General features: G+C 39.8%; 1 protein-coding gene across 4 annotated transcripts in view; it reads left to right on the forward strand.

Annotated features, from left to right (window-relative positions):
- The first annotated feature begins 7,870 nt into the window (after window positions 1-7,870).
- FREM1 (FRAS1 related extracellular matrix 1) overlaps window positions 7,871-12,613 on the forward strand; it is a 117,010-nt gene continuing 112,267 nt past the window's right edge. For all 4 annotated transcript variants that reach the window (XM_032776043.2, XM_032776051.2, XM_032776070.1 and 1 more), the window contains exon 1: window positions 7,871-8,075. The gene's annotated coding sequence lies outside the window, so the exon portion shown is untranslated. The remainder of the gene's footprint in view (window positions 8,076-12,613) is intronic.

The following is a 12,613-nucleotide window of genomic DNA, read 5'->3' on the forward strand; positions in this document are numbered from 1 at the left end:
TGAGTGTGTTTTCCACTAGGAGAGCTTTGAAGGAGCCTGTATTTGATCTCCTCAAAGAGTGTTTTTTCTTTAAACCTTGTGGGAGGATAAATTATGAATAACATAAATTTCTGGATGACAGCAATCCATATTTTCAGTCCACAGGGCATATCTTCAGCTGCAAAGAATTGGCATTACTCCATTGACTTCAGCAGAGCCACACTGCTTTACACCTACTGAGGACCTGGACAGTAATTGTTTCCTGTATTTCTTTTCCTGATCTTACATATTTTTTTAGAAGATTGAAATGTAAAACCTTGGAAGTGAAATTTTCTAAGAACAAATATAAATCGACTCTGAATATGGTCATTGGCATCGGATAAAGAGACATATTTGGTTTTCTGTGCAGGGGAACAGTTATAACTAAGCCCACAACATGCTTAGTTAAAGCCACTGTCACGGATAGTGTGACTCGTGCATGTTTATAGTACTAAAACAACAAACTGACAACAGAAAGTGCTGATGGATTTAAAGTTTTAAGTGAGGGCTTGTTTCTGCCACCTTTAATTTCCTATTACTTGACTGAGCAAGAAGCCACATTGAAATAAATGGACCATTCTCTAGAGAGAATCCAAAGTTGAAGTCATTCTAATGAGATCTGAAACGTGTAGTTTTGGCTACTAGAAGTCAATGCTGAAGTCATTTGTGCCAGAGGACTGGTGTCCTGGAAAAACAACAGGAATGGTCACTTACCCAAGTCATAGCATCTAAAACATAACAAAATACACAGTATTGTGGGTCCTCCAGAGACCAGGTATTCATTGTAAACTTGGCCATATCCTTGACTTAAGCTGATATTGACCCAATCTTCCCTCTTCCTGTTGATTTAGGAGAAAGGATAGTTGTGAAGGGTTGCCTGGTGCATAATTACAGACCAATTGCAGAAGCAAGTACCGTGTCCTTGTTTAACCCTGCACCACTCACTGTAAAGATGAGTTACGTGCAGGCATGTTAATTGTGACCATATTTGTGGGATCATTCTATTGTATTCCTCTGTTTCCTAACAAAAAATAGAAACCATGTGCTTTTCCCCTCCATCTACTAGAGTCGTCTTCCATTCGGTAAAATCCTTCCAGACTCTCAAAATGAATGTTATGCTTAATAAAACATCTATTTATATATTGTTTTTTCACATGAAAGTTGCTGTAGTTAAGTGTAAAGAGCGGTAATGTTAGTTAGCCATGCTTGTGGTGAGGTGAAGGATCCATGCAAATATAGAGTTCTGTGTAGCATGTTTTCCTTTCCACAGCATAACAGCTAATAGGGCTGACTTGTGCAGAAGGGAGTTGCACCATTCCAATAGTGTTAAGTATCCCTGGTCTGTAAGCACAAGGACGACAATCAGACGCTTAGGAACAATTTACCAAGGGTCATGGTGCATTCTCCATCACTGGCATGCGTTTTTGTTTTGTTTTTTTTTAATCAAAATTTGGTGTGGTGTGTGTGTGGTTGTGTTTTTGTTTTTTTTTTTTGAAAGAAGTTATGCTCTAGTTCAAAAGGAATTATTTGGGGAACAGTCTACGGCCTGTGTTATACAGGAGGTCAGCATGGATGATCACAATGATCCCTTCTGGCCTTCAAATCTATGAATAACTAAATAAATCCCTTACTTCTGTTGCAACCAACTGCCTTCCTTTGCTGCTGCCTGCAACACAGTGCTGTTATGTCATCAGAGGGTACAGTGATACACTGGTCTCTTGAGGAACCGCATATTACTTGCTTCAGATATAAAAGCAAGATGGTGACAATCTCCTGTGCGAAAATTGTCTGCATAGTAATGCAACAAAATTTCTAGATATTTATATTCTTGAATTAGATGATGTGATATATCCTAGTTTTTCCTTACGGACTTTGTACAGCTGGGTGAATGATTTATTTGACACTCCCTAATTAGATGACTCCAAAAGAGATGCACAGCTTTCAAGAAGACTAGGTGAATCTTCCCATCATGATTTCTCATGTGAATGAGTATTTACAACACTTTCTGGTGAACAAATATTTGCTCATTGGAATGATGGTGAATAGAAAATGTCACTTGTGAATACCAACAAAACAAGTGTTTGGTTTTTATTTGAAAGAATATTTGTAATTTTGGTCTTTTTCCAATGTTTGCTCTGCTTTAGAAGTATAATAAATGGGGCGATTTCCTAATCGGCTCATGGTATAAAATTTCAATCTTCTTTTAGGGTCAACAATAAGCAAAAGGAATGCGCAAAGAGGATTTCAAAATGATATTCATGCTATGTCCATTGGCAAAAGTAAAAAGATACTATTCTCTCTCTCCTAGTAACATAGGTAAGATGTTATTTGCAAGTATATTTTTTAATTTTACAGTGAAGCTTTACCAACAGAACTGTTTTTTAGAACCCTTGTTTAATGAAAACACCTTTCTTTTGTTTACTGTAAAAGAAGATAAAAACATCTTGCTTCAGTTTCCCCACTTTAGTTCAACTTCAATTCTTTAGCAAAAGAACTATTTTAAAGAGAAAGTGTCTTACTCAGTAAATATAAGTAAATCATTTTGCATTTCTCATGGGATTTTGAGATCCAATAACACTTTGCTCTCTTGTGTCTGAGGATCTCAAAGCACTTTGCAAATATAGGGCCCCACTTTGGCAATCAAGCACATGAATGGCTTTGAAACCTATTGTATCTGTAAAGTTACCAACTGATTTGGAGAATAGGGACTTTAGTGGGTCAAATTCTCTCCTTAATTATATTGGTGTAAATCCATTGAAGTCAATGAGATTGTACAAGTCTGATGAGGGTAAAATATTGCTCCAATGAATTATGTGTTTTAGCACACATGGTAGGTGGGTAAACATCATTGTCCCTATTTGATAGGGAAACTGAGATGCAGAGAGGTTCTGACTTGCACAAAAAACTTGCACAGAAGTTTGTATAAGACCTGGCACTAGTACCAAGAACTCCTGACTCCAGTACTGTGCATAACTTGAAGACCATCCTTCCTCCTTTGCTTTGCTCTGTGTTAGGAGCATCACGTATTACCTATTAAAAACAAAGTTCCCATTGAAATCAAGGGAGTTATGCCTGCACAGATTTTGGCCCAAATGCTCTACACAGCAATACTTCTTCTCCTGGTTTGAAACTTGCATTGGGGGTTAAAAATCAGCTTGCTAACATTGATAATTAGCTGTTATCAGTAGCTGTATCACAGGTAACTTCCTTCATTCCCTGAAGAATAAACGCATGCCTTTCTATCACTCTAATGGAAATGCACCCTCGTTAAAACTCACTTTAGGTCACAGTGACATGCTTGTTTTCTTTCAGACAACACAGCAAAGTCATGGCTCATGAATTAAGAGGTCAATTGTTTGTCACTGAAGCTGAAAATATCTCCTGAAGGTTAGGCACATGAGAGATTCTTTAAAATGTTGTCAGATTGCTATGACAGTAGTCCTTTGAAAAGAATGTTTTTTTATACTATCAAGGAAGAAACTTCAGCAGTTGCCTTTATCACCACCGATTGGAACTCATTAGCTCGGAAACCTTTACCACTGTACTTGAATGCAAGTGGCGCATATCTGTGATACTTTTTTTGTTGCTTAAGAAGAAGTTAAACTCTTCTATTATTCAGCTTAAAACTCAACAGCTCTAACACACATAGCTCCAGAGGTTCTGTGGTAATGACTCTCCAGGGCATAACAGTTAGATTTAGGTTAGTTATTAAATGATTATCCCCGTTTTACAGCTGGGGAACTGAATTACAGAGAGATTCAGTGATTTGGCCAAGGAGTCACACTGCAAAAACAAAAAAATCTGCACCCTTGAGCCACATAGTTATACTGAGCTAATGCCTTTGTGTAGTCAGTGCTACATCTCTTGCCTACATAGCTACCACCTCTCAGGGAGGTGGATTAACTAGGCTGATGGGGGAGAGCTCCCCCATTGGTGAAGAGCAGCTTCATTAAAGCACTACAGTGGCGCAGTTGCAGGCAGCATTTTAAGTGTGGACATGTGCTTAGTAAAACAAATGGTGTCTGTTGGGCATTTGTAAGTTTATGGAAAGTATCAAGCATGTACTTTAATCGGTGTAGTAAATTCTGCTCTCTAGCACTGAGTGTCTCCAGAGCTTGCACCCCCTCCCTCTGCACCCCCTCCACCCCAAACTTCCTCCCAGAGCCTGCACCCCTCAACCCTTCCTACACCCCCCCACCCCCAGCCCAGAGCCTGCACCCAAACTCTGTCCCAGAGCCTGGACCCTTACCTTCTTCCCACACACCCTCTCCTGACCCCAAACTCCCTCCCAGAGCCTGCACCCCAGCCCTCTGCAATCCCTCCCAAAGCCTACATCCCTTACCCCCTCCTGCACACCCACCCCCTGCTCCAGCATGGATCCTGTACCCAAAATCTGTCCCAGAGCCTGCACCCCACCCCACCCCCTTCCCACACGCCCTCTCCTTCCCCTAAACTCCCTCCCAGAGCCTGCACTCCAGCCCTCTGCACTCCCTCCCAGAGCCTGCACCCAAACTCCATTCCAGAGTCCGCATCCCTCACCCCCTTCTGCACCCCCACCCCAGCCTAGAGTCTGCACCCAGCACCCAAACTCCATCCCAGATCCTGCACCTCCCACCCCCTCGTGCACCCCCACCGCTTCCCCCATCCCAGATCCTGCACCCCAGACCCCTTCCCCCACCCAAACTCCCTTCCAGAGCCTGCATCCCTCCTGCACCCCAATCCCCCGTTCCAGTCCAGATGCCTGCACCCCAGAACTCCTCCCTGCACCCAAACTCCCTCCCAGAGCCTTAGGCAGGTGGGGGGCAGAGTTTGGGTGGGCAGGTTCTGGGCACCACCAAAATTTCTACAAACCTGCCACCCCTTCCCACTTGGGAGACAGGACACAGTGCTTCAGTGAAGCTGCTCCTGTTTCTGGTACTATGATGCAGTAGCACATTCTCGTCTTCTTTCATCGTTAAGGGGACCTGTTCTCTTTGGCATTAACTCTCATCAAAACCCTGTCAGGTTTCAGAAATGCCTGGGCCTAACGTTGCAGGGTGCTATGTGACTTCATGGAAGTCTGTCAGAACTGAGGGCACTCAGTAACTTGCCAGATCAGGCACTCTGCCAGTATGCCCACCTTCTACAGCTCCCTACTTAGTTTGATCCTGCACTTCTGAAGTCCCTAGGAGTTTTGCACTTGACTTCAATGGGAGCTGGATCAGTCTAATAGTCTGCATGGTTGAACTTCATTGCTGAAGGGATGGAGAAAGTGTGGGTTAGGGCAGATCTAATTTAGCTGTGGATCATCTAGTCTTCTCCCACTTCCCACTCACCCTGTAGGCACTGCATAGACTTAACATACACTTGTAGTGACGGTCACAGAGCAGCTTTGATGCCACTTTCAGCCAAGGAAGAGGATCTTTTCTTCTCTGCATCTCTGCAGAACTTGCTGCCCACAGCCCAGCTTCTCGGGTTATGTGGATTTTGTCATTAAAGAGCAGCATCTCTCCTTTAATAGAATGTGAAAATTAGAGTACTGTTTGACACTTCACCTTACACTTGCTTAGGCCATTGTTTAACACTTGACATTGAAACTCAGACACAGAACAGGTTTTTTTTTTCTTTTTTTGTGCATCAGGTGCATTTTTTTCTTTTACAAGTAAAAGTTGGGGATGAAAACAACTGATCATTATTATTATCATCCTATTTAAAGAAAGAGTCTGGAAAACATGCTGACTGTTCACATTCACACCAGCATTCTAAGCCATGTTGTAGCTAATTATTAGTGAGAAAGATACATTGTATATAAGTAGCAGAGTAGGGCTTCCTTCATGTAAACTGATTCAGCCCATTCCCTTTACGATTTAGGCAAATATTGAAATGAAAATAGTCTATGTGTATACATGTATATCTACAGGATGTACATTTTCCCCCAATGTTCTGGCATTTGTAAATAAAAGGGATTCAAAACCTCACAGACTACAATAAGGTGCAAGACCCCAAATTCACATCTGGTGTACACAGGAAATCTATGTTGACTTGAAAGGGATTGCCTCCACTTATGCTAGAAGTGACTTTGGCCAGAGATAATAATGTTACTCCTTAAAACCATATTTGTTAGGAAACTTGCACTTTTAGTCAGCATGCATGTATCGCAGTTCTGTGGATACTAACCAGACCACAGACATGGGCATTGTGCAAAGCAGAGAGACCATCCATCACCATGAATTAGAAGTAAAATATTAGTGAGCAGACATGTTCAGCAGCTGAAGCAAATTAACTGAAACCATTTATGTGACTCATAAAAGAAATATATTCGTTCCAAATTATACTGCAAAGTGATAAAATCTGAAGGTTTTTACAGTTCTGAAAACCAGGGCATTTTCCCACTAGGACACAAGAGTGAAGTCTGAAGTTTAAAAACTGGTTGCCTAGTATTTTTCCTAAAACAATTTTTGCTCAAATTTTTGCTCAAATATTACAATCCACTTGGCAGGGCTTTTTCAGTCCTTTTATTTTTTAACACTGTGTTCTTCATCTGCCTCTGGTTGTGCCTCTTGAGCAACAAGAATATCTGCAGAAGCTTTTCTTTCGCAATAGTTTTAGGGTTTTTAACGTTTTGAGTATGTTGATCACTTTTGTTTGTGTGTATTTAATGTGCTTCTTACATGGGGGCTAAATTCACCATGAAGGAAATGGGGGGCAAATACATGGTAGTTAGTGGGGTTACAGTAGAGATTAATTTGACCCTCAGCTTGTTTACTATGAGTCCTGGAGCCATAAGTCTTCTGTTTATCCAAAGCATGGGTGTAGCAGAGGCAATGCAAGTTTCCCATATTGCTCTTCTACTGGATTTCAGCTCTGGTTTAGAGGAACGCCCTGCACTGTGAACTGAGAGAGTATTTCAGTCTCCATGCTCTTTTATGGTTGGCCTCTCTGCTGAGGCTGACAACACAGTGTCAGTTAATGCTAACTGTGATGGTGGTGGCTTTGTAACATGGACCCTCATCCACTGGAAACAGGAGTTAGAGCACTAAACTCTTTTGTCGTGGGGCATCAAAATCCATCACATGGCAAGAACTTTTAGTCTTTTCTGACTTGGATGGGATTCTAACTGTAAGCCTATAGACGAAAGGCTAAGGGAACATCGATCCCAGTCCCTTCAGGCATGAAGCACCTCAACACCTTTGGCCCAGTGAATCCTCCTTCCATTTCCTGTAGTTTCAAATGGGGGCAGGGGAGAGAATCTGAACTCATTACTGATCGTTATTTTATTGTAATTTGGAAGGATATTTGCAACAAACATATTTTAATTTTAATATTTGGACTGAAATATCAATTTCACTCTCTGCCAGTTGAAATATTTCAACTGGTGGAAAGAATCTATTTTGTAGTAATCTAAACACATTACAATAATAATGTATTTGATTTTGATTTTAATTTTACTGGCCATGCTGACATGAGCTCAAGAGCTGCCTGGTTGTCCTTTTATGGAGGGTATGTTCTAATCTGTATTCGAATAAAGACTTTTTATTTTTCTTTTAGTAGTGGATAAGGGGTTAGGGTGGAGAGATTTCTAACACAGCCATTTGCTATCAAGCTTTAGCATATAACTGATAGTGGAAAAACAAAATAGTCTAACAGAACTGGAGGTGGGGGGAGGGAAATGAGCAGTCAGTTTTTCGTTCCAGCAGACTCAACTAGCAGAAAAGAAAGATCTGGGGCTCATTGCCAGAGAAACATTTCTGAGTGTAAACATTTGAAGGCATCTTTAGAATGCCCTTATCATAGGAAGCCCCGAAGCTTTTGTACTCTGGAAGTTTTCAAGTCAGCAGCAGCTTGGCAAGCAAGTATGGCAAAGAGACTTTTTAATGCAGATTTTTAGTACAAAGAAAACTAAAACCAAGCTGACCAGAAAGACTGGAATTTCAGCTCTCTCTCGCCCCCTCATAGGATTTCTCTCTCTCTCTTTCTGCAAGCCCTTTAAATCAGAGATTACTGGGTCAGTGACTTTCATTATCCCTCTTATACCAGTATCCTCTTGTCTTCAAGCTCCTGAAGGAATATTGCTACCTGTAAGTACCGTCTCTGTGTCCTCCCTCTCCTATTGAATATATTGTTGTATGAATTGAATGCTGTGAAGTTTATGCTTGTAGTATTAGTTAGTGCCTTTACTGAATGTTGCAACAAGACATACAGACAATATTTACAGTATTCAGGATGAAAGATTCATTCTAATTTAAGATGGCATTAAGTTTACGACTACCTTTAAAGATTAGAAACGAAAGATTCCAAGTGAATCACATTATCTTGAAATGCATTTTTTAGTAATTGATATGTATTTCTAAACTGTCTTTATTCCACCACCAGTACATTAATAAAGCTTTATAATTTTATAATTTGTTACTTCCCTCTTAAACCTTAAGGGTTTGAATGTGTTGTTTAGCAAGGTTTCTTTGAATTTTCTTTTAAGTGAAACAGTAAAAGAGAGATGTGGTACCAAAACCTGAACATGCTTTTAATATTATTAGAAGTCAGAGTAAAACCCTTCAGATAGATATATTTGCTTTAGCTGGGAGACTGTGGGCTTTTAAAGCATATTTTAAGGATATATTTTATCTTGTAGTAGAAATGTGACTTAAGTTTTTTAACTTTTTTTTTTTTTTGGTTTGTATTCATATAGCTATCTTCTCTTGACTTGAATTCTACAGACATTGATTTGTAATATTTTAAGGAAGTGCTTTGCTCTGCTCTTTCTTTGAACAGAACTAATCTCCAAAATGCAACTTTCTTGTGTCTTGTTCAACTTCATTCCATGTTGTGTTGAGATGCATTAATAAGCCAAGCTGCTGCTGCTAATTACACAGTACATCCTGAAAGGAGTATTCAAAAAATGTTTTGGTATTTATGATCTGGGGAGTCTATTAACTGAGCCAATGCTGCATAATTTGCTAGGTGCAATGAGCAAAATGCATCTCCAATGCTACCATGTACCTAATATGTCCATATGAAGCACTGGCATTTGACCAGGCTCTACTGCTGCTGCAGCTGTGCTTAAGTAGTGCAAGAGCTCATGGTCTAAATTCACTTGTCCTCTTTTTTCTCTCTCTTATTCTAGCAGTGTCCACTAATGTCCATTGTAGTTAAGGGTCTGTCAGCATTTCCATTATGATTTTTCCCTAACATTTTTAAGAGTTTATGATAGGGATGTTTTCACCCAGTACTCAAACATAGAATAAAAGCCTCTGCTCTAAATTCTTCTTGTGATCTTAAGTAAAACCCTGTTTAGAAGTTAATTGAGTGCTCTGTGATTTAATACCAACTATATGAAGAAGTTGGTGGCTGCATGATCTCCATATGAAGACTGTAAAGCTGTTTAATTACTTCCCTCCCCTGCCTATGCAAAAATAGCAACCCCTCTCTTAAGGATAAAATGTAATACAAGTAGCTTAGAAGCCGATTACTTTCTTGTATGGGGTGAATTTCTGCCGGAATACGGGAGATATTTTTGATGTTTAGGGAACTTTCCCAGAAATGAATCCCCCACACTATTATCCCCATTAGCTGTCTATAGTGTATGGAATGACGGTATGCTGAGGATATACAGTGTTGTGGAGACTTGATTTGGATTTTAATCCTATATCGGAGGCCTTTCAGCTTTGAGACTTTTTTCTACTGTGGGGATTTCTGTTCTATGCAGAAATAGGCAAATAATGCATCAAAAAGTATCCATGGATATGAACTGAGGCGTACTCATTTAAAAATAACTTGTGTTCATTAATATGCTGTATTTACTTTCTGCAGCAATTTGTGCGATCCACTTTAGTAGTACACATGTTCACAGTAAGTGAATTTCAGCATTTACACCAGATGTGAGCTCATCCAGTGAGGGGAAAAGAAACATTTGATCTGACCAATCACATCTAAGCAATATATCTAAAATAGTCATTTAAAGTAGTCATGACCAAATGGTCATTATTAGTTGAATAATGAATAAACTAGAAGAAGTTGTGCTCTGCTTGTGGATATCCCGTGAGCAGAAAGAGAAGTTAAATTGTTCACTGAGAATTATTCACTCAGCTCTATTTACCATGATCAGTGATTCTGCAATAGCCTAATTTGCACAAGGATAACCTTCTCTCCTATATATGGTTGTCTGTGGAACCAGTTATTGTAGGTAGGTGGTCTGTGCAGAACTGGATGGCAGCAGCTCCTTCACAACTTGTAACATGAGATCCTCTGAACAATTCATCTGCACCTAGGTGAAAAACCTGACGAGGCATAATGAAATGTTTTATTTTGTCTATAGCTGCCATTATTGTGATGCCTGCAGCAGCATTTCAAATAGCTCTAAAAGCTGGCTGTGAAAATAAACTGCAGCTGTGTTCCATCTGAATTTCATATAAAAGTATTCTCCAGCTGCCTAGAGCCATTGTATGAATTCATGAAGTTGGCATAGTGGAGATGCACCATGCAAACATCTTGAACAGTGAAGAAATTTATTTATATACAGTATATAAAAGATAGATACATTGCTAAAGAATGATGCATTACACTTTTTTGTTCCCAAATTACCACATTTACCAACCTGGAATAATTCTGATGAGAGACACCTTCCAAAAAATATCAGCTTTAGAACGCTTGAGTGTTAACAGTAGTGAGTATCCTGTAAAGGGATGCAGTATTGTCTAGTGGTTTGATCAGGAAGTGAGCAAATCTGGGCTCTATTCCTGACTTTCCTACTGACTTACTGTGTGACCTTCAAGCAAGTAACTGCTCCGTGCTTCATTTTCTCCCACCCATGGAGTAGGAATAACGACACGACACTTTAAGCTTCTTTGCAAGCAATCTGAGGTTCTCAAATGAAAGGTGACGTACAGATGCATAGTATTGTTGTTAATAATTGCAAATTCTGATTGACCTACAGAAGTGAATGCATTCTTTTAAACAATTATTTAGTCTCTCATATCAGAATTACTTGCTTAAAGGTCACACAGTAAGCACACAGCATGATTGTAAAAACCCAGAGAGCCCAATACCCCTCCCTCTTCATAAGAATTGCCAGCTTAACACAAAAGGAAGTGAGGGATCACACATGCTCCAGGATTTCATAACCCTTTAGCACGTTGAAAGGAAGTTCCAGACTGTCACTTACTTCTAAAACCGGGATACCAGAAAGACCAGTGGAGGGGCTACTTGCTTTTGTAACCAAAAGTGAGGCATGGCCCACTCCCTGATGATGGGGCCCAGAATAAGGCAAAATGAAGTCCCTACCCCATTTTTCCCCAAGTTACTCTTTCACCTCTTACCAGAGGACCTATAATTACATACAAGATATAACTGGGGAGGGAGTAGTTAAGGGGAGGTTTTAACTGATTTTCAAACTTTCCAACAAGTTTGGTGGGTGATCAGGAAATGGGCAAAGATTTGGAAAGATTCCTATTTCTCCCAAACTGATTTGCCCATCCCTACAAATGACCTTCCACAATAACATTATACTCCCATTTGAGGGCAGAGGAGTTCAGTCAGTGTATAATTCCACACAGATTAAAAAGGATGAAGGAAGAATACTGTGGAAAGTAATATTTTACCAGTGACACCAATCAAATTCCACCAGAAGCTGGAATATATAGTTTCCTTCAGACAGCTGTAAAGAAGATAAAGCTATATATTTGTGTATGGTATTCACATTAAGGGGCCCTTGATTCCTAATGAATATATGTAACATGGGGGTATGAATGTTCAGAGAATGTTGCTTTCTATATGTGTAATGATTCTGAAAAACCAGCCAGGGAACCTATGTAAGAAAAGAGACCCAGTAAAACGGATTCATCTGTACATTCCCAACTTCTTGTGGGTAAGCTGTTTCTCTGGGGTTAAATGAAAAGAGGACAGAAAACCTGCCAGTTACCTTCTCGTGGAAAATATTTACAGTATCCATGTAGTGCAATCCAGCAGTTAGAAATTAACTGTAGGGAGTCAAATGCATTAAAACACAAGAGCTGATTTTAATTGTTGGTCTCTCCAATTATCTTTGGGATAATTCTCTTTTTAACAATGCAACCTCTATGTCTAAGTTTTAAAACTCTCTAACAGTGAACAAATATGATGTAACACTTTAAAGAGAAATAATGCGCTAAAAGGAGCTGTGTGGAAGACACAGTTTTGAGAGGAGGCAGCAATGGGTGTAACAAGCTTGTTAGTCTCAGTCAGAAACTATGACCTACTTAATCATAATGCCCTTTTAACAATACACTGTTGACTGTACGGGATGCTGTGGTTTTTTTTGTTTTGTTTTTGTTTTTTTTTAAGAGGGCTGGGTTGTTTAGATAAGTTTAAAGTATCTGTTCCTGATTTAGAGAACATTTTTTTCTTTTTATGTCTACCTCTTACAAAGTTCCAGGAGTTCTATTTGATGATGAAGGAATGGAGCACTGCTCTCTGAGGAAGAGTCCCATCCAGTCCTTGGAATCTCTCATTGTTGTAGTGGTAGAAATAAAAGGACTTTCAGGGCTTGTCTACACAGGGAAAAGCCCAGAATAGCACATTGCTTAGTGGAATACTTATTGCTAAATAGCTATTCTGTTTTATGTCATTGTCTGGATGTTCTAAT

Source organism: Chelonoidis abingdonii, chromosome 6 (assembly GCF_003597395.2).
Source record: "Chelonoidis abingdonii isolate Lonesome George chromosome 6, CheloAbing_2.0, whole genome shotgun sequence".
Taxonomy (NCBI): Eukaryota; Metazoa; Chordata; order Testudines; family Testudinidae; genus Chelonoidis; species Chelonoidis abingdonii.